We start from the raw sequence: 20333 nt of genomic DNA, 5'->3' as shown, positions 1-20333 counted from the left end.
TGATCTTAATGTTTATGATAATTCTGAACATTTCCAATGTATAACTTCATTATTTACAAATCACTAAAAGGAAAATGAATAGGAGGGAAGTACTTTGTTCTACTAATAAGAAGCAGTGATGGAGATATAGGATCATATATTGTGACCATGTGAATTTGCTAGGACATAAAGTTGAGAATAACAGCTAGTGAAGGCATGATTCTTTGGTCACCTACTTTTCAGGGGGAAAAAAAAAGAAACCTGGAGAACTTATGCTCACCTGGGGAACTTGCTCTCATCAGCTAATTTTGAGAACAGGAAAAAGGAAATTGCATCCCAGGCAGCTTGACACAAGACAATGGGGCAGTCTCCTTATTGCTTAAACACACGGCATTGTGCGAAGCCATTCTGCACTTGGCCTCTCACAAAAAGCAAAATCAGTTCCAAAGACTAGTGAAGGTATTGCAGAAGGAGGATTTATTGAGCTTCATTACATCTTGAAAGGATTAGTTGCACCTGCACATAAAGAATCTCAATCGGTTCAGATAAACAGGGTGAAGGCGCCTTCTTTATTATATTTCTTTCATGGAGAGATAGGTGACTGATACTCCTGACAGCTTCAAAGCCTCCAGGTTCACTGCTGAGGAACAAGAGTGCCATCTTCTGGTAGCTGAGATCACAAACGTACAGAAGGCTTTCCTGGTGAACAAAGTCAACAAAGAGAATTCAGTTATTTGAAGCTGACTTACAGAAATTGTTGAAAATATCATTTATTTCTCAGTATTTCATTCCACTCTCAATTTCATAAAATAAAGGAAAAATGCACTCTAAAAAGTAAAGTGTGTTTAAGGGGGAAAAAGGACAAAGAGATGTCTTTTGACAGAAAAGTTCTAATTTTACAGTTAAGTTTTCTTTTCCTAACTTGTTATTTATATGTTCTTGTAAATGCCTTCTGGTAAGTTATCTATTCAATAATCTGGAAATTCTTGGCAAGTCAAACATAATTTTCTCTACTCAAGGACATTAATATCAATATTTTCAATTAGAGCAAGTGTAATAGCTTTATTAATGTTGAATTTTTTTCGTTTTTTTTAAGTTTACTTATTTTGAGAAAGAGAGTGCAAGCGGGGGAGGGGCAGAGATGGAAGGAGAGAGAGAATCCCAAGCCCCAACGTGGGCTCATAGGCTCGAACACACAAACCCATGAGATCACGACCTGAGCCGAAGTCAGACGCCTAACCAACTGAGCCACCCAGGCGTTCCTCATGTTGAATTACTTAAATAAATTCTTTGTTCCAAGTAAAACACCACTCACGTATGCAAAGGAACTTCACATTTTTCTCTCAATTTCTGACCTGTAATTTTAACAGTATGCGCTAAACACTGATATGTTATTACTATTTTTTTTAATCACTACATTGAAAAAATACTACTTGGTCTACAAAATGCATTTTTGTTCCCGGCTACACTTACCGATTCCAGAGCCCCCACTTAATCAGAAGTTCGTATAAATTTTCCATAGAACTAAGCTGTGATAGACATAGCCAAGCACTTCCCAGATCTCCCTTCCCAGAAGGACTTAGCCTGTATTTGACCTTTAACCTCTTTAGGAATTCCTCAGCTGCACATACTGACTCTTTAACTGCTCTAGTCCCCTCCATGGTCCACATCCAACAATTGGTGGATAAGGAATACAAAGACGGGCCATTTCAGCCTAACTCTGGACAAATCTAATGGACCATTCTTAGCTCCAGAGCATCGGACAGGACTGACTTCTGCCATCCTGTGAAGGATTTGAATTGAGTCTTTGCCCAATCCTGCTTCCTCACCTTACCTTCCACGGGTGACGAACACAATGGTGTTCCCTCGTGAACATCTTGCAGGGTGACTCCACCGTGGAGTGGGCTTCCAGGAGAATGTAAACAGCAACTCAAGCCATGAGACAGCTTTGCTGTGACCATTTACTTTGTCCTCTTCGATGGAAAAAGACTTCATTTTTTAACCTAACTAAAAATCACCTTTCTTTTAACAAATCTTTTCAAATACACATTTAGATAACTAAAATACAATAAGAGGCATGGTTTGTGGCCACTATGTTTATTTTATATCATTTAAATGGTTTACAAAGCCCTATATATGTATGTATGTGAGTGTATTGATATATTGATACATAATCTAAACTGGAAAACAGTTTGTTGGATCAATGTTTTAAATTCCAGCTAGTTTAACTATAGAATCTGGATGCTTAAACTATGTGCCATAAAGAATATATGTTCTTAATAATTTGAGTTAATTTATTGATCTGAAATATTTTATCTTTGCAAGTTAATAAAGTATACTCAGTACCTCCAGTTTAAAAAAAAAAAAAAAAAGACAGGGACGAAGAGTTTAAGATGGGAGGAAAATGCCCTCTAGTGGTAAATATTATTAAAATAAGCAGGGTTTTTTGAAGCCTTAAACTTAATACAAGAGCATATATGTAGTGAAGAAGGTGAGGGGGAACAAACAGGATTCTGAGAATGAGAACAGGCAAAGGGGATCTTGCTTTATTATTGAATGTTACTCACATCTTTCTTTCAAGGAAACTTCAATCTCCTCATTTATATTTTGTAGACTAAAGATGGTTGCTTTCTTTCATTTTGCTGTTGCTTTGCTTTAAACATTTTAGGCACATGAGTGTATGAAACTAGAATCTTAAATCTGGCAGAGGATTCAGAGCTGAATCAACTGTCTTGAGACGTCTTGGAATACTAATTCACATACACAGCATCTAAAATTTCATAGAGCGATTTTGCACGTTTTGCAAAATAACAAAGTACACAGAAACTCATTATATTACCAGTAGGAGGGATTCACTAATTTGTAGTAATTCAGAACCTTCTTCTCACTCTAAGAACATAATCTTATTGGTATAAAGATACAATAACTTGTGTAAATCCTCATAACCCTATCAATTAGATGAGCCCTGGGCAAAAGGAAAACCAATTTCAGGATCCTACAAGATCTCGTTGCCTTCATCATTGATGTTCATTGGCCTCTTTCAAATTTTGCTCCAGCATTAGACCCAACATGTTGCTCACAGATTGTTCCCTGACAACTTCAGTCTCCCAACCACACCTCCACGGTTCAGGCCTTCTTATGAGCAGTTCAAGGCAGGGTGATGATTGTTGACATAAGACAGAACTCTTGGAATCTCAGCGACTTTCTATTATGAAAGTGTGTTTGTTTACTTTTGTTGCTATAAAATCCAATCTGATGTTGCTGACCAAGAAAGGGGTGAGAGAGTGTATTTCCATGCAAGTCCTATAAGGTTGCAGGTTAGGGAAGGTGTTATCACCTTCAACTAATGCCTTCTAAAGTCAGCTTGGGAGTCAAAAATCACCTAGTGGAAGGGAAATATGAATGGAGATTCCAGAATTTACAAGCTGCCTTTAGAGGTTCTGTGTGTCATTTCCACTGGCATTCAGCGATGAGAAGCCATTCATATGCCACCCCTTACTGCAATAGAGTCTAAGCAATGGAGTTCGATATTATTTCCAGTGGGAGAGAGAAATAGGACTGGAGGTTAGCTATACATCATTGTCATAACATTTCAGACATATCAGCCGTGAACTTTATTTTTTTTGAGCAGAAACGAGATATCTTTGAGTCTTGTTTTCCTGAAACATGAAAATGGATTTGACAAAATCTTCTTTACAGCAAAGTCTTTTTTTCCTTCCAAACTTTTATTGGAATATAGTCGACACACAATGTTACACTAGTTGCAGGGGTACAACATAGTGACTCAACTCCTCAATAATTATGCCATGTTCCCCACACGTGTAGCTACTGTCTGTCAACACACAGTGCCATTCCAATCTCATTGACTACGTTTCCCTGTGCTGTGCCTTTTATCCTCATGGTTTATTCATTCCATAATTGGAAGCCTGTATCTTCTACTCCTGTTTACTCATTTTGCCCATCCCTTTATTTCCCACCCCTCTGGCAACCATCAGTTTCTGTGTTAATACTATAGGTCTGATTCTGCTTTTTGTTTGTGTATTCATTTGTTTGTTTTGGTCTTAGATTCAACGTATGAGTGAAATCATACAATATTTGTCTTTCTCAGTCAGACATATTTCCTTTAGCGTAATACCCTCTAGGTCCATCCATGTTGTCACAAGTGACACAGTCTCATCCTTTTTTATGACTGCATAATATTCCTTTGCGTGTGTGTGTCTGTGTGTGTGTGTGTGTGTGTGTGTGTCCATACCATATCTTCCATTCATCCATCCTTGGACACATATTGTTTCCATATCTTGGCTATTGTAAATAATGCTGCAATAAACATAGGAGTGCACATATCTTTTTAAAATAGTGTTCTTCTTGGGGAGAGGGTGTAAATATACAATAGTGAAATTATTAAGTCATATGATATTCTATTTTTACCTTTTTGATGGACCTTCATACTGTTTTTCACAGTGTCTGAACCAATTTACGTTCATACCAGCAGTGCATGAAGATTCCCTTTTCTTTATGTCCTCATCAACACTGTTATTTCTTATCTTTTTTACTTTTGCCATTCTGACAGGTATAATGTGATGCCTCACTGTAGTTTTGCTTTGTGCAGTAGAATCTTAAGGTTCATAAAAACGATTTATGTAAAAAGGACTAACTCAGTGTCAGGCCTCCAATAGATGCGCACTTGGAATATTTTTGGGGGCGGGAAGGGCACAAGTGGAGGAGGGGCAAGCAGAGGAGGACAGAGGATCCAAAGCAGGCTTTGCTGTGACTGGCTGACAGCCTCAAGCCCGGTATGGGGTGCGAACTCACGAACCATGAAATCATGAACTGAGCCAAAGTCGGACGCTCAAATGACTGAGCCACCCAGGTGCCCTAAGTTTTGAGTTTTTAAAAATGTATGTATTCCCAGAATATCATAAACCCTGAAAACCTTCCTAAATGACTATATAACTGATTCTTGGGAATATTATCTAATAAGATCAATGCATCATCCCTCTGTCATATCATATTTCTATTATTAGTAGACTTTACACACATAGCGTAATGCAGAGTACTGACTCTGAATTTGAGAATTCCACAAGTAAGGTCAAGCCAAAATGGGATAGTATTTTAAATACTGCATCTAAATAGGAGTGTGGCTTTCTCAAGAAGAAGGGAACGTGAAGTGAAATGATCAATTATGTTATAGTATTGAAACTGGATGTGGACAGTCCTAGGTCCTCCCTAATATTTCATGCTTGGCAACAGGGAGTTGGCAACTGGGGAGTTGAAGCTGTAAACTAACACATCGTATAATCTAAACTAAGCTCTAAACCTTGCTGTGTATCTTCTCTATGTAAAAGAGTTTTCAGTGTTGTCAAAGTATTCAGTATATTGCTTTATACACTGCATAATATTAATTATTCACAAAGTTAACATTCCTCCTTCTATTCATTTGATTCAGAGTTCCAATATGATGCCACTGGTCTGTTTACAAACTTTTCCTATAACTTTCTTGTTAGCCTAGCATACATTGATAGGATCCTAAGCTGTATCTCTCACTTTTATTTCTGGCTACTTCATCCTATTCAGCCTGCTGTTCAGGCTAAGACCCACTTTTATTATAATGATTGGTATTCTCCAAATACTCCATGATCTTTCATGTTTCTCTGCCCTTGCCCAGGAAATGCTTTCATGCTTCTTTCTATTCTTATAGTTCTAGCTCAAATGCCACATCTATGAAATCTTTTCCAACTGTTTCTCTCACCGAAGAATTTGTGTCTCCCTAGACAATGCCCCCACAAAATTTGTGTCTTTCCCTTTGCATTTTTTGTTTGCACACCTGCCCCCGTACAATGCAAACAGCTAAAGACACCTTTCTATAATGTATTTACTTCACCAACTAAAGTACTGTGTGAATTGGGGGTCAGATACATGTCTGGGCCAGTGACAAAAGGGTCATAAACTCATGCTGACCTAACCTAGTGCTTCTCAAATTTAACATACAAATGATTTGGGGGAATTTTTTGAAATTCAGATTCTAATTCAATAGATCTGTTGTGGGGTAGGAGATTATGCATTTCTAACAAGCTCCTGGGTGATGCCAATGCTGCTGATCCAGAGAACACACTTTATTTATTTATTTATTTATTTATTTATTTATTTATTTATAAGAGAGGCAGAGAGAGAGAGAGAGAGAGAGAGAGAGAGAGAATCCCAAGCAGGCTCCATGTTGTCAGTACAGAGTCCGATGTGGGGCTCAAACTCACGAACTGTGAGATCATGACCTGAGCTGAAATCAAGAGTTGGAGACTTAACCAACTGAACCACCCAGGTGACCCCAGAGAAGACACTTTAAGTGAAAGGAAATGTGTATGCCCATCGACAAATACTTATTCAAAACAAACAAACAAAAAAACCCTGCGTAGTGAATTCTCAGTATTGTCAAGATGTTAGTTCTTTCTTTGACCTATTCGATCTATAGATTCAATGCATTCCCAATCAAAATCCAAAATCCTAGCAAGCAACTTTTTTGAATACCAACAAACTGATTCTAAATTTTATATGGAGAGGCAAAAGACCCAGAACAGCCAACATAAGTTTGAAGAAGAATGAAGTTGTAAGACTGAAACTACCCTACTTCAAGATTACTATGAAGTTATAGTAATCAAGACTGTGTGGTTTTGGTGAAAAAAATAGACAAATGGATCAATGGAATTGAGTGAGACCCCAAAGTAGTCCTATCTAAATATAATCAGCTTATCTTTGACAAAGAAGCAAATGCAGTATAATGGAGCAAAGGTAAGTATTTTTGACAAATGGTTCTGACACAAATGGAATTCACATTTAAAAACAAAAGAAAGAAAAGAAAGAAAAAATCTGTCTGGATATAAACCTTACACCCTTCACAAAAAGTAACTTAAAATGGATCACAGACCTAAATGTAAAATGCAAAACTGTAAGAGAATATCTGCTTGACTTTGGGCTTCATGATGACTTTTGATACAATGGCAAAAGTACAATCCTTGAAAGAAAAATTGGTAAGCTAGAATTCCTTAAAATTAAAGACTTCTGCTTTTTGAAAGACAATGTCAAGAGAATAAAAAGACAAGCCACCTACTGGAAGAATGTATTTGCAAAAGACATCTATCTGATAGAGGACTGTTCTCCAAAATATACAAAGAACTCTTAAATGTCAACAATCAGAAAACAGAAACCTAATGAAATAATATGCCAAAGACCTTAACAGACACCTCAGCAAAGGAGATATTCATATGCATATAAATATCAAAAGATGCTCTACATCATGTATCATCAGGAAAATGCAAATTCAAAGTATAATGAAAAATCACTACACTCCTATTAAAATGGCTAAAATCTGGAATATTGACAACACCAAATGATGGCATGGATGTGGAATAGCAGGAACTCTTACTCACTGTTGGTGGGAGTGTAAAATGGCACAACCACTTTGGAAGACAGTTTGGTGGTTTTTTAAGATACTCATACCATACAATTCAGCAGTCGTGTTACTTGATATTTATTTAAAGGAGTTGAAGACTTGTGTCCACACAAAAGCCTGTACATAGATGTTGATAGTAACTTTATTCATCACTGCTAAAACTTGGAGCAACCAAGATGTCTCTCAGTAGGTGAATAAATAAATAAACTATGGTATATTTAAACAATGAAGTATTATTCAGTGCTAAATAGAAATGAGCAATCAAGCCCTGAAAGGACATGGAAGAAGTCTCAGTGTATGTTAGTAAGTAAAGAAGCCAATCTGAAAAGACTACATACTATGTGATTCCGACTGTATGATATTCTGGAAAAGACAGTAAAAAGAACAGTGCTCACCAGGGATTAGGGTGGGGAGAGGGGGAGGGATGAATAGGCAGAGCACAGAGGATCTTTAGAGTAGTGAAACTACTCCCTATGATACTATAAGAGTGGATATATGAAATTATACAGTTGTCCAAACCCATAGAATGTACCACTTTAAGATTTAATGGTAATGTAAACTATGGACTTTGGGTACAATGATGTGTCAGTGTAGATTCATCATCTGTAACAAATGTGTCACTGTGGTGGGAAATGTAATAATGGTGGAGGCCATGCATGTTCTGTGGCAGGGGAAATCTCTACCTTTCTCTCAATATTGCTATAAAACTAAAACTAAAACTGCTCTTAAAAAAGCTTTCAAAAAGGTAATAAAAATAAAATACTCTGTTTTAGAATGTCTTTAGACTAGATTTAAGTTGCACACAACCAGCTTGGAATTCTCTCTTCAGGGTAAAGTTAGCAAGACCTAATGGTATGTCTCCTCACAGATATAATCTCAGTGCCCAGACTAGTGCCTGACCTGGAGCTGTTAGTATATAAGAGCTATTAAAAATAAGTAAATGACTGACGAATCAATGAAAATGAATGGAGAAAGAGTTAAATGTAACATCAAAAGAGTAATTGATTGTCTTTACTTTCTGGAACATATTTTGTCCAACATCATGTGCTATTTCTGTGCACATTTCCTAATGAGTTGCTCTTTTCCCATCTGCTCTGAATGAGAGCAACAATTTTTTTTAATAATTCACAAAAGATGCTAGGCAATTCCTAATTTTCTAGTTTATAAAGCATTCAGGAAAGCACAGAATTCTGAGGTTAGGTAAATAAAAAATTCACAAGACACTCTATTATAGGTAAAAATAAAATAAATTGTGAAACACTAGTGATCTGAGTGGAAAAACATTGAAATGAAATGTATATAGGCATTGTATTCTTTATTCCTTTTCCCTTGCTTAGGATTTAGGTAATCATATTTAGGAACTAAATACTCTAACAGAACTTTAACTAATTGAGCTGAAGGCAGAGAACAGTTTATCAGTAATCATGAAGAAAATTATTTGAAGGACACATCCACTAAAAATATCATGTCCAGACGCTCAATAATTTTCCTCTGTTTTTGCAAAGAAATGTTCTTAAGCTTCATCAAAGAAAATCATGGACAACTTACTTCAAATAGAAGGTAGGTGGCAGCTTACACCAGCCACTAATGGAAAATCTGACTCCTGCCATAATGAATTTTAGTCAGAGAGAGTAGTTTTAAACAAGTTTGAAAGCCTAAGATCATCACCATCTCCAAACTACAGGTCAGACACCTAAGAATAGGTTGGTAAAAATCAAGGAAATAAGACCTCGATACATTTCCACACACAAATACTTGTTACGAAATTAGAATTCACTAGGTTTACTCTAACATAAATTAAAATACATGCTTCAGTTTATTATTGTCCTTTCTTCTCTTGCCCAGAATTGGGAAGGACCATTTTATGTTGAGAATGATGCCCTCCATAACATGATAATCTGGTTACTTAGTTAAAAATGTACACTTTGTATGATCCTCCTCCTTACTTGTCACTCTATTAAATAATCTTTTTTTTTCTATTGGTCCTCTAGAATAATGCTTTTCAAAGTATTTTCTTCAGACTCTTAGGGAACCCGGAGCCCCATTCAGGGGCTCCATAAGATCAAAAGTATATTAATAATAATTTCAATGTGTTATTTGCCTTTTCTTGCTAGTTAGTTCATAAGTGTATAGTAGAGTTTTTCACAAGCAGGTAGGAGAATCCAGCCATTTTCTAATGTCAGACATTATGGAATTTTGACGAAAAGTAAAACATCGCCAGTGGAACAGAATCTGCCAAACCTGAGTGAGTTTGGAAGTGCATTCATTACTTAACCTTCCATGAAGGAACACAGTCTTCCAACCGTTGATATTGCCTTGTGAAACCCAGTACAAAGAACCAGCTGAGCCACACGTTCCCTGGACTTTCAAACCATTGAAACTGAAAGATAATATGTGGATGCAATTTTAAAGATTTCACCAAATTTTTGGTAATTTGTTGTTGTGTCAACAGGAAACTACTACAGAAGATAACTATTCCTGTATCTTTCTCTATAAAAAATATATAGTCAACAAATGTTCATAAAAGACTAGTAGTGAAACATTTGGAAGTAAACTTTTTTAGTACCTAGGTAGAGAAAGCATATATTTTTTTATATAATATGTGCAATTATATAGATTAGTGTTGTGTAAATACATTTTATGGCATAGGAAATGTAAAAGTAATGCTCTTTGCCTATGGTAGGATAAAATCAGTTTTAAAGGGTCCTATGAGGCATGTGTTTACTGATTTAATAAATATTCTAATCAGTATCCCAGTAACATTGCTGAACAGATTGGAAAACACTGACTGAAGAAAACCAACATTATTCTAGAATCTTTGGTTAAAAAGATTTTGCGTATTTTAATATTACACAGAGGTAACATCATGAAAAGCAGAAAAGGATTCCTGCTTATATCGATAAATTAGAAAAATATTCCTTTATAAATAAACACAAGTTCCATATGAGAACAACTAAATATTGAACATAGAGACAAAATATTTTAAAAAGTAAGGTTTAAAAAGGATCATTTTCTTTTTTAATGAAGGAAAAGATGACATGGAATCCATCTTGTGCAAAGGCTAAATATAAACTAGGAGTATCGTTTATAGTAAATTCCTGTTTACTCACAATAGAATTCCCCAAAGACCTTTGAGAGAAAATAGTGCACCCAGAGACTACAGCTATGACCATTAGGGTGATAAGACTGAGAGATCGAAGTATACTCTTTAGCCAAGGCTCCCATGAACCAAGCCAGTTGGTATCAAATAAATCAAAGGATGTACCTGAAGGAGCATTAATGTATTTTAGCCCAGTGGCTTATTTGTAAATTTCTTATGTTTGCTTTAATACCAGACACATCCGTCATGGTAGAGTAAGAGGTATTTGCCATGGCACAGACTCTTCTTTGTTTAGCCAATGAGTAATCTAAAGCAACTCTATTATCTAAATCCACTTTACCAAGAGTGTCTAGGAACTTATGTTGTGCAAGACTTAGTGGTCTGACAGTCTTTTAATAACACTTTTTTTTCTTACATTTTTGGTTGCGTATACTTTGATTGCCTCTTAATGTAACAATAGTTTTTAAGGGCACCTGAGTGGCTTAGCTGGTTATGCGTCCAATGTCAGCCTAGGTCACGATCTCATTGTTCCCGAGTTCAAGGTCCACGTCAGGCTTTGTGCTGACAGCTCAGAGCCTGGAGCCTGTTTCAGATTCTGTGTCTCCCTCTCTGCCCTTCCCCCACTCATTCTCTGTCTCTCTCTCTCACAAAAATAAATAAAACATTAAAAAAAGTTTAAAGAACAATAATTTTAATAGCATTTATTATAAAGATAATAGAAAAATACTTCTGTTAGAAATATTTCAATCTCACAACTTGTTGTTAGTTAATGTTATGTAAGTTTTTATGATCACTGTCAAATTGGGAAAACATCTATCAAGTTTCTTCCTATATAAGGCATAATCTTGTAAGTCATATGGTTGTTTCTTAAATATTCCATACTCTGATTATAGTAGCACACTATAAGTTTTACATTATTTTTATTATCAGTTTCTCAAATGAATTCATATGATTCATTTCTCTTCAGTAACTGATCATCATCTAATCAAAGACCTATCAACTATTTACACTCTTCCTTTTCAATTGCTACTTTTAATATTGATCTAAAAATATTTGTCACAATTCACTTCTAGATTATAAGCATGACTGCTACTGGCTTTCATTTTTATTTGAATTTTCTCTCATTTTTAATAAATACATTTTAAACTGATAAAAGAAGATACCTTCAAATATGCCTAAGTCAAGAATCTGTCATTTCTCTTTTGTTTTGCTAAGCATTCCAAATTGTAATCAAAATAGCACACTTAACCTTTATCAACTTTTAAATACATTTTCACATTTTGCTCATGTTCTGGTTTTACTTTCAAGCTTCAAAAATATATTCACAAGTTTATAATAAGGAGCAGACTTTCTCTTTAGAGAAAAACCCAAGTTGTCAACTATATTTAAGATAAACCAAAGAGAAAACTGGTAATTGTAGCAAAATACAAAAGCAGTATTTCTGGAACCATGGCAGTAGCTTTTTTTTTTAAATGACATCAAGGTTAGGAGGTGCCCATGGCACATAATCGATATATTTACTCATGTTTTTATGGAATGCTTGCAGCTCTTAAAAGTTACATTGTCATATAGCAGCCTATGAATGTTATTCAAAGGTATATTACAATTACTGATTTTCCAGTGATCAAACAGTCAAAAAAATAACTTGGGGGGTTTTCCTTCATAATAGTAAGGCACAGTAATTGACAATGGTTGACATTTATCAAATGACATAAAATTTACAGCTATGAGTAACAAATTTCTCGTTTATTTATTTAGGTCATTATCTTATGCACACGATCTCATAATTTAAATTAATCCTAAGAATTTGTATTTTTCTCATATGAGAATATGTTTTTAGTTAATTCTCCCCCCTTTTTATAAAGATTTTTAATTTTAATTTCAATATAGTTGACATAGTGTTATATTAGTTTCAGGTGTTCAATATGGTGATCCAACAATTCTGTATTAGTCAGTGCTCATCATGATAAGTGTACTCTTAATCCCCTTCACCCGTTTCACCCATCCCCCCATTCACCTCCACTCTGATATGCTTTTTTTAAACAAGTACCATCAGGGGTGCCTGTGTGGCTCAACTGGTTAAGCATCTGACTTCTGCCTAGGTCATAATCTCTTGGTTCCTGGGCTTGAGCCTTGTGTCCAGCTCTGTGCTGACAACTTGGAACAACTCTGTGCTGACAACTTGGAGCAGCCTGCTCCAGATTCTGTATCTCCCTCTCTCTCTGCCCTTCCCCCACTCATGCTCTGTCTTTGTCTCTCTCTCAAAAAATAAATAAACATTAAACAAGTACCCTCAGGTTAAAGTTATTTGTTTTTCAACAAGAACATTTTTTACTGGAAGCATACTTCAGAATACATTGTTCTAAAAGATATATGTAAAACATTCCATCCAAGAAAAATAGAATGCACATTTTCTTCCAGTACATACAGAAGAGAAGAATCCCCTGGTTAAATCACATAAAAAGGGACGTAACAAATATTACAAACTTAAGAAGACTGAAAACATACCAAGTATATTTTCCAACCGCAGTGGTACAAAACTGAAGATCAACAATAAAGCTGGAGAAACCTACAATGTAAATATTGAATATTTAATATGTAAATATTAAACAACATACTACTGTAAAAGCACTGGGCTAAACAAGAAATCAAACGGCAAATCAAAATATGTCTCCAAACAAAAGAAAAAGAAAACACAGTATTCCAAAACCTATGGGATGCAACAAAAGCAGATGTTAAAGTGAAATGTTTAAGGTTAGGCATTTTTTTTCATTTTTAGGTTTTTCAAATGCTGATGCAAAACGGATTATTTTAGCGATTAATTTAATATTTCATATGCAGTTTACGTTTTTTTGAAGAACGTTACTTTTCACCTTGAATGCTGAAGGCAAACAGATTTTGCCCAAAAATGTGTAACTAAAACTCTCTTTGTCTATATTTCAAAATAAAGTTGAAGTTCTCTTCTGCTTGTAAGGAGCTTGGAAGTTGCCACTCCATCCTAACAGAAAGTAACAATCTGAATAGATTAAAACATCAACAACTCTTCTTGCATCCAGAAGAGGGGAGGACACAGGGCAAAATGCTGCTTCCAAGAGGAGAGAGAAAAACAGGCAAATACGGGGAACTGTTTTTTCCTGGAGCAGAGACTCACAAGTGGAAACCAGTGAAGTAGAAACCAGCTCTGTGGTAGGAAAACCTGAACTGTAAGTGATGGATTGCTGGAGACTCAAGTGTGGACAAGTCTGAGAGTTAAAAATCTCCAGAGGGGCCCAGTCATAGGGAAGCCCCCACAATATTTACCTGGAGTTAGGTCTCGTATACTGTAAGTCCAGCAGTCATGTTCCTTGGTATTTATCGAAAGGAATTAAAAACTTATATTCACACGAAGCCCTACTCATGAATGTTTATAGCAGCTTTATTCACACTTCCCAAAACTTGGAAGCAACCAAGATGTCCTTCAGAAGGTGACGGATAAATAAACAAATTGTGGTGCATCCAGACAATGGAATATTATTCATGATAAGAAGTGAACTACCAAGCCATGGAAAGACATGGAGGAATGATAAATACATATTCCTAAGTTGAAAGAAGCCAATTTAAAAAGGCTATATATGGCATGATTCCAACTGCATGACATTCTGAAAAAGGCAAAACCATGGAGGCAGTAAAAAGAACCGTGGTTGTCAGGGTTGGTGGTGGGGGGAGAAGAGGTTATGAATAAGCAGGGCACAGAGGATTTTTAGGTCAGTGAAAATATTCTGTATGATACCATAATAATGGATACATGTCATTATATATTTGTCTAAACCATAGAATATACAACATCAGATGAACCCTAATGTGAACTATGGATTTGGGGTGATTGTCATATGTCTATGTAGACTCATCAGCTATAACAAATGTACCACTTTGATGGGGAATGTTGATAATGGGGGAGGTTTTACTTGTGTGGAGCGAGGAGGTATATGGGAGAGTTCTGTCTGGTTCCCTCAGTTTTGCTGTGCATCAAAAACTGCTCTGAAAAGATAAAGTGTCAATAAAAAATAAATAAAATAAAGTTGAATGTTCTTTCTTGCCTTTTCTTCAGGTAGTTGGTACACTGCATTTTTATTTAAGTTACATGCTAATGAAGCAAACATGAGATCAACAGAGGCTTCACAATCGAATGTTTTGGTATAAGTCACACACACACACACACACACACACACACAGTCTTTTTGTAAAGAGTTGTTTACAGAAAACAAATAGGCAACCTTTGGTTTTCAGTAAGACTAAGATCTCATAAAAGTGTGATAATTTTAAAATGTCATTTCAAAGTATTTTGTGTGAGATGTGATATTTTTGTGAATTCTATGTTTTAAATGATTCTCTAAAATCATTAATTGGATCATAATAATAAAAAGCCCTATTTAATTATGTAGTTTTGATTAAGGTTTTTATCAGCATAAGAATCTACATAAAGATGATGATATTTGTCAGTCAGTGTCTTTATCAGTATGAAGATGCTGCTTCATTCACCTTTTTGAATGCTCATTGAAGGGGTTTCAGATGATTGACTCATTTGGCTCATTGTACTCATTGAAGGGGTTTCAAATGATTAATTTCATCTTTCTTTTTTTTTCATTTATTATTTTGTGTGTGTCCTAACTCTCATAACTTTTTGTTATCATCTTTCTTGTCTATACTTTTGTATGAGTCAGGGGTCTCCAAATATATATAATATATATGCAAACATTCACAACACAATCAGGAATAAATACTCAGAACATTTACAACTCATTGCTGCAACTAATCACATAGTTGTAGCTGGTATTTATAACTACATTCTTTCACTACCCATTCTTTATTCTCTTTACTCCAAGCAAACACCTAAACTGGTTATGTTTCTTTGCCTCATAAGGTGATCCAAACCTTCATCCCTGAAGATTCAGAGCCATTAGTAGTCCTTCATGAATTGGATACTTGTAGCTGTGCATGGATTTTAATGAGCATGGTACTGCTAAGAAACACCTAAGGGATCTGTGTATCAGCCATGGTCTTCTTTATTGCCACTGTGGAGCAGCGGTCCAATTTCCCCTTAGAATCAATAACCTCAATAAGTACACTAACTCTCTTCTTTGCCTGTAGTTTCAGAGGCATGAGGAGTCTAGGGACTGGGAGGCAGTCTTAACTTCCAGTCCAGTAGAATCATTGTTGCCTCTCCTAGTGGAAGCATTCCTTCCTTTGGTTCTAAGTCTGCTACAACAGCAGAACATAAGATTTCAGAAACAGAGGGGCGTCTGTGTGGCTCAGTCTGTTTCATGTCAGACTCTAGATTTCAGCTTGGGTCATGATCTCACGGTTCATGAGTTCAAGCCCCACATTGGGCTCCACACTGGTAGGGTGGAGCCTAGTTCGTGTTCTCTCTCTCTCACCCTCTCTTGCCCTCCCCAGATTGCTCTCTCCCTCTTTCTCAAAGTAAATAAATAAACTTTAAAAAAAGATTTCAGAAATAAAACAATTTTTTTTTTGCTACTGAAACGTCAGATGTAATGATGGGTGGTGTCGCCTCCATTTCTACCCCTTGAATTTTGGACCCGTGGATCGTGGCTATGGGAAAAACGGTACAATATATTGGTAGCTGATTTAGAGCAGGATGATGGGGAACATGATCAATGGATCCCATGAGATGGATCCTCTGATGCACTTTGTTGTTGTGAAGTGTGTTCCTTGGTCAGAAGCAACACTGTGTGGAAATACTGTAACAGTGGATAAGGAATTCTGTAAGCCCATGGGTGGTAGTTTTAGAAGCATTGCATGCAAGCATGTCAAATCTATATCCAAAGAAGTGTCTTTTCTAATAAGAAATGATGATTAGCAGTCAAATGTTACCAACTTATCACCAAATAGCAGTCTGATGACCCTGCAGTATGGTGCTAGAGGGGCTCAGTATTGGCCTCTGTTGCTGGAAGACTGCACACTTAGCAGTGACTATAGCCAGATTGGACTCAGTGAATAGAAGCCCATGTTATTGGATCCATGCATAACCTCTGTCATTGCTACCATGATCACTTTGTTCATGAATCCATTGGGAAGTGACAGGAGTGCCTGGGGAAAGAGGATCATAGCAACAAAATGGGACATCATATCCACTTTATTATTAAAATCATACTCACGTGAGACTCAAATATCTATACATTTTCTGTCTATTCAGAGAATCTGTCCATAGGCCTTTTTTCCTGGACTTCCTTATCACCAATTTTCCAAGTCCCTGACCATTCAGGCAAATCATTGGCCATAGTCCCTGAATTGGTATAAAATCACACATCTGGCCCTTTCTCCATCTAATAAAAAAAAATAACCAAGTACACTGTTTAAAGTTCTACTCACTGGATGAATTTCCCTTCATTGTTGTCCTTCAAGGATGTCTCAGAAGGGACTGTAGTGCTACAAATGTCCACTCTTGGGAGATGTCTATATATTTCATAGAACGATACACAAAGTAGTCCTACACAAAGTAGGACTGAGGCTTTTCTTCCTCAGTCAAATGATTGTGGGAGACTCTCCATGATGCCATGGATGCAGGCCGGGAGAGAAAAATAATATAACAAGAGTGGGAACCATGGGCACTTAAACTGCTTTATCATGTAACTTAGTTGCGCCATCATGACGTGCTTGAGACCAGTCTCATACATGTCACCTCCATTTGATGATGGAGTGTTGCTGCTGTGCACACCCAACTTTGTCACTTGGTGGATCAGACAACACCCAGTTTATGATGGGCAGCTCAGGCTACATGGCAACCTGATCTCTTCTAAAACTCAATAGGAAGCCAAAAGTTGTTTCTGAAAAGATTAGTTATCCCCAGGAATGGCAGGGCATTGTTCCAAAATCTGGAGGATCTATGCTATTATTCATCTATGGGCCCTGTTAAGGATTCCAAACATTATCTCTGTCTGCCACTAACACTTCAAGTATCACTGGATCTGGTCCAAATGGCACATCAGCTTGCACAACAGCCTGGACCTGCTGCAGAGCCTTGTCTTGTACTCTGCTCTACTCCAAACTAGCAGCTTTTGGGTTACTCAGTCAATGAGCCAGAGTAGCACATATAACTGAGTAATATGTTACCCCAAATGCAAAGAGGCCCACTAGGCATTGTGCCTCTTTTTTGTTTATAGGAGAAGCCAGTTATAATAATTTACCCTTTATTTTACGAGGGATATCTTGATATGCCCTATACCACTGAACCTTAGGAATTTCACTTAGGTAGAAGTCAATGAAATTTTAATTTATTTCCCACTCTTTGACATGCAAATGTTCAGCCAATAAGTCCAGAGTAGTTGCTACTTCTTGCTAAGTCCAATCAATATAACATCTATGTAATTAGTGTGACATCTTGTGGAAGGGAGAGGCAATCAAGATCCCCTGCGAACTAAATTATAAACAAGAGCTGGAGAGTTGATACACCCCTGAAGTAGGACATGAAGGTGTTTTGCTAGCCTAGTCAGCTGAAAGCAAACTGTTATAGTGGTCTATACCAGCAGATACTGAGAAAAAAAAAGCATTTGTTCAATCATGGCTACATAGCAGACACCAGAGGATGTGTTAATTTGCTCAAGCAATGGTAATGTTTGGTACAGAACTGCATTAGAAGTCAACATGTGGTTAAGCTTTTGATAATCTACTGTCATTCTCCAAGATCTGTTTTCTTCATTGGCCAACTAGGTGAGTTGAACGGGGATGTGGTAGAAATCACAATCCTTGCACCCACCAAGCCCATGATGATGACCCTAAATTGTGCAATCCCTCCATGAATGTGATATGGCTTTTAGTTTACAATTTTCATAGGTAGGACAATTCTAGTGGCTTCCACTTTGCCTTTCCTATTATAATAGCCCTTACTCCATATTGGTTCTCCAGGTCAGGAAACCAATATAGGGATTCTGCTAGTTGCTGAGTATGCCTTTTCTAATGATGCATTCCAGAACTGGAGAAATGACCAGAAGATGGGTTTGCAGACCCACTGAAACTACTTTGAGACAGACCTGAGCTAAAACTCCACTGATCACCTGACATCCATAAGCCCCTACTCCTATTTATTTGTGGAATACTGTGACATTTTGGGTTTCCTCAAATTAGTGTTAGTTCAGAGCCAGTGTCCAGAAATCCCCCCCAAATTTGATTATTTCCTTTTCACCAATGCCAGTCACTCTTGAAAATTCCAAAGCTCCCTTCTTGGAAGAATGAGTGAAAAATAACAACATATATTTTTTGGCAGTATAGCCAAATCCTTATTCAAGAGGACCTAGTCTCCCATTCATTCAAGGTATTCTGGGTCTGAAAACTGGCTCAAATCTTAGAATTGCTTGAGAATTTTTAACTCTTCTTTCCTCTCTTCTGGGACAGGGATGTAGAGAAGGAAAGAAGGAAAGAATGGAGGGAGGGAGGCAGGAGAGATATGGAAGGGAGGAAGGAAGAAAGGAAGGAAGGAAAGAAGGAAGGAAGGAAGAAAAGAAAAGGAAGGAAAGAAAAGGAAGGAAAGGAATGGGAGAAAGGAAAGAAGAAAGAAAGAGAAAGAAAAGGAAAGAGAAGAAAATAAGAAAAGGAAAGAGAAGAATGAGAAAAGAAAGAAAGAAAAGGAAAGGAAGGAAGGAAGGAAGGAAGGAAGGAAGGAAGGAAGGGCTTAGACCACTGTATTAAACAAATGAAATCTGGTACAGACCAAACATGTAGCCTCTGATTGGCCTATTTGTGTGTGTGTGTGTGTGTGTGTGTGTGTGTGTGTGTTTTCACTTAAAAAAAAAAAAAAAGGCTCCCCTCTAGGTGTGGAGCCCAACACAAGGCTTGAACTCCCAACCCAGAGATGAAGATCTGAACTGAGATCAGGAGTCAAACATTTAATGAACTGAGCCACCCAGGTGCCCCCTGATTGGCCTATTAAAATGTAGCTAGAATTTGAGAATATCTTTTCAGGATACCAATATTTTTCTGAACACACACACATAAGCATTCATTATTTTTGTCAAGAGTGAAATGCTACAATAATTAATCATGATTGTGAAAGATATTGACATATATAAACCAAAATAGTAAGTTTTTAATAGATAAGAAATCCTAGAAATATTAAAAGGCCAAGGACCCCTGGGTGACTCAGTTGGTTAAGTGTCCAACTCTTGATTTTGGCTTAGGTCATCATCTCACCATTTGAATTCGAGCCCCTCTTTCTTTGAAAAGAGCCTACTTGGTATTCTCTCTCTCCCCCCTCTCTCTGCCCCTCCCTGGCTTGCTCACTCTCTCTCAATAATAAATAAATAAACTTAAAAAAAATAAGAAATATTATAAGACCTAATGCATTAACTAGGTCATTTTAGGAACAATATTCTATCCTTTTTAAGGTAATACATTTTCATGACAATATAAAAGACAAAATTGTAAAAAGTAATTGTATGATAGTTTTGTAATGTAATTATAAGAGTTGTATAATAGTTTTAATCTTTATAGAATTGTGTGTATTTTAACATTTTAACATTAACAAGCAGGGTTTAATTCTTTAATGATAGTATTTAATTTTTAGTTATTTCATGTAATTTAGGTCGTGTGATTTCAAGAAAAAACGCTAAACCTATTTGGTTATTCTTCTCATAATGATAAATTAAAAACATAGTGTCAACATAAACATAAATATTCAGTAGGATGAAAAAAACCCAAGGTCATATACATTTAATCTTTGATAAATCAGTTTTGATACTGACATGATAAAGAACACAATGTTTGAAGAAACAAAGAAAGTACAAGAGAAAAGTATGCACCTATAGCACATTTTGTTTT

The 20333-nt window shown here is 36.4% G+C and overlaps 1 long non-coding RNA gene across 1 annotated transcript; it reads right to left on the bottom strand.

Annotated features, from left to right (window-relative positions):
- Window positions 1-439: 439 nt before the first annotated feature.
- LOC122487827 lies at window positions 440-13171 on the bottom strand. The gene is made up of 2 exons (XR_006298485.1): window positions 13032-13171; window positions 440-678 (listed from the first exon to the last, which is right to left on the bottom strand). It is a non-coding gene; the product is annotated as an uncharacterized LOC122487827 (long non-coding RNA).
- Between the last annotated feature and the right edge of the window lie 7162 nt (window positions 13172-20333).

Source organism: Prionailurus bengalensis, chromosome A2, assembly GCF_016509475.1.
Source record: "Prionailurus bengalensis isolate Pbe53 chromosome A2, Fcat_Pben_1.1_paternal_pri, whole genome shotgun sequence".
In the NCBI taxonomy this organism is placed as follows: Eukaryota; Metazoa; Chordata; class Mammalia; order Carnivora; family Felidae; genus Prionailurus; species Prionailurus bengalensis.
This window is presented reverse-complemented; position numbering and strand designations above follow the sequence as displayed.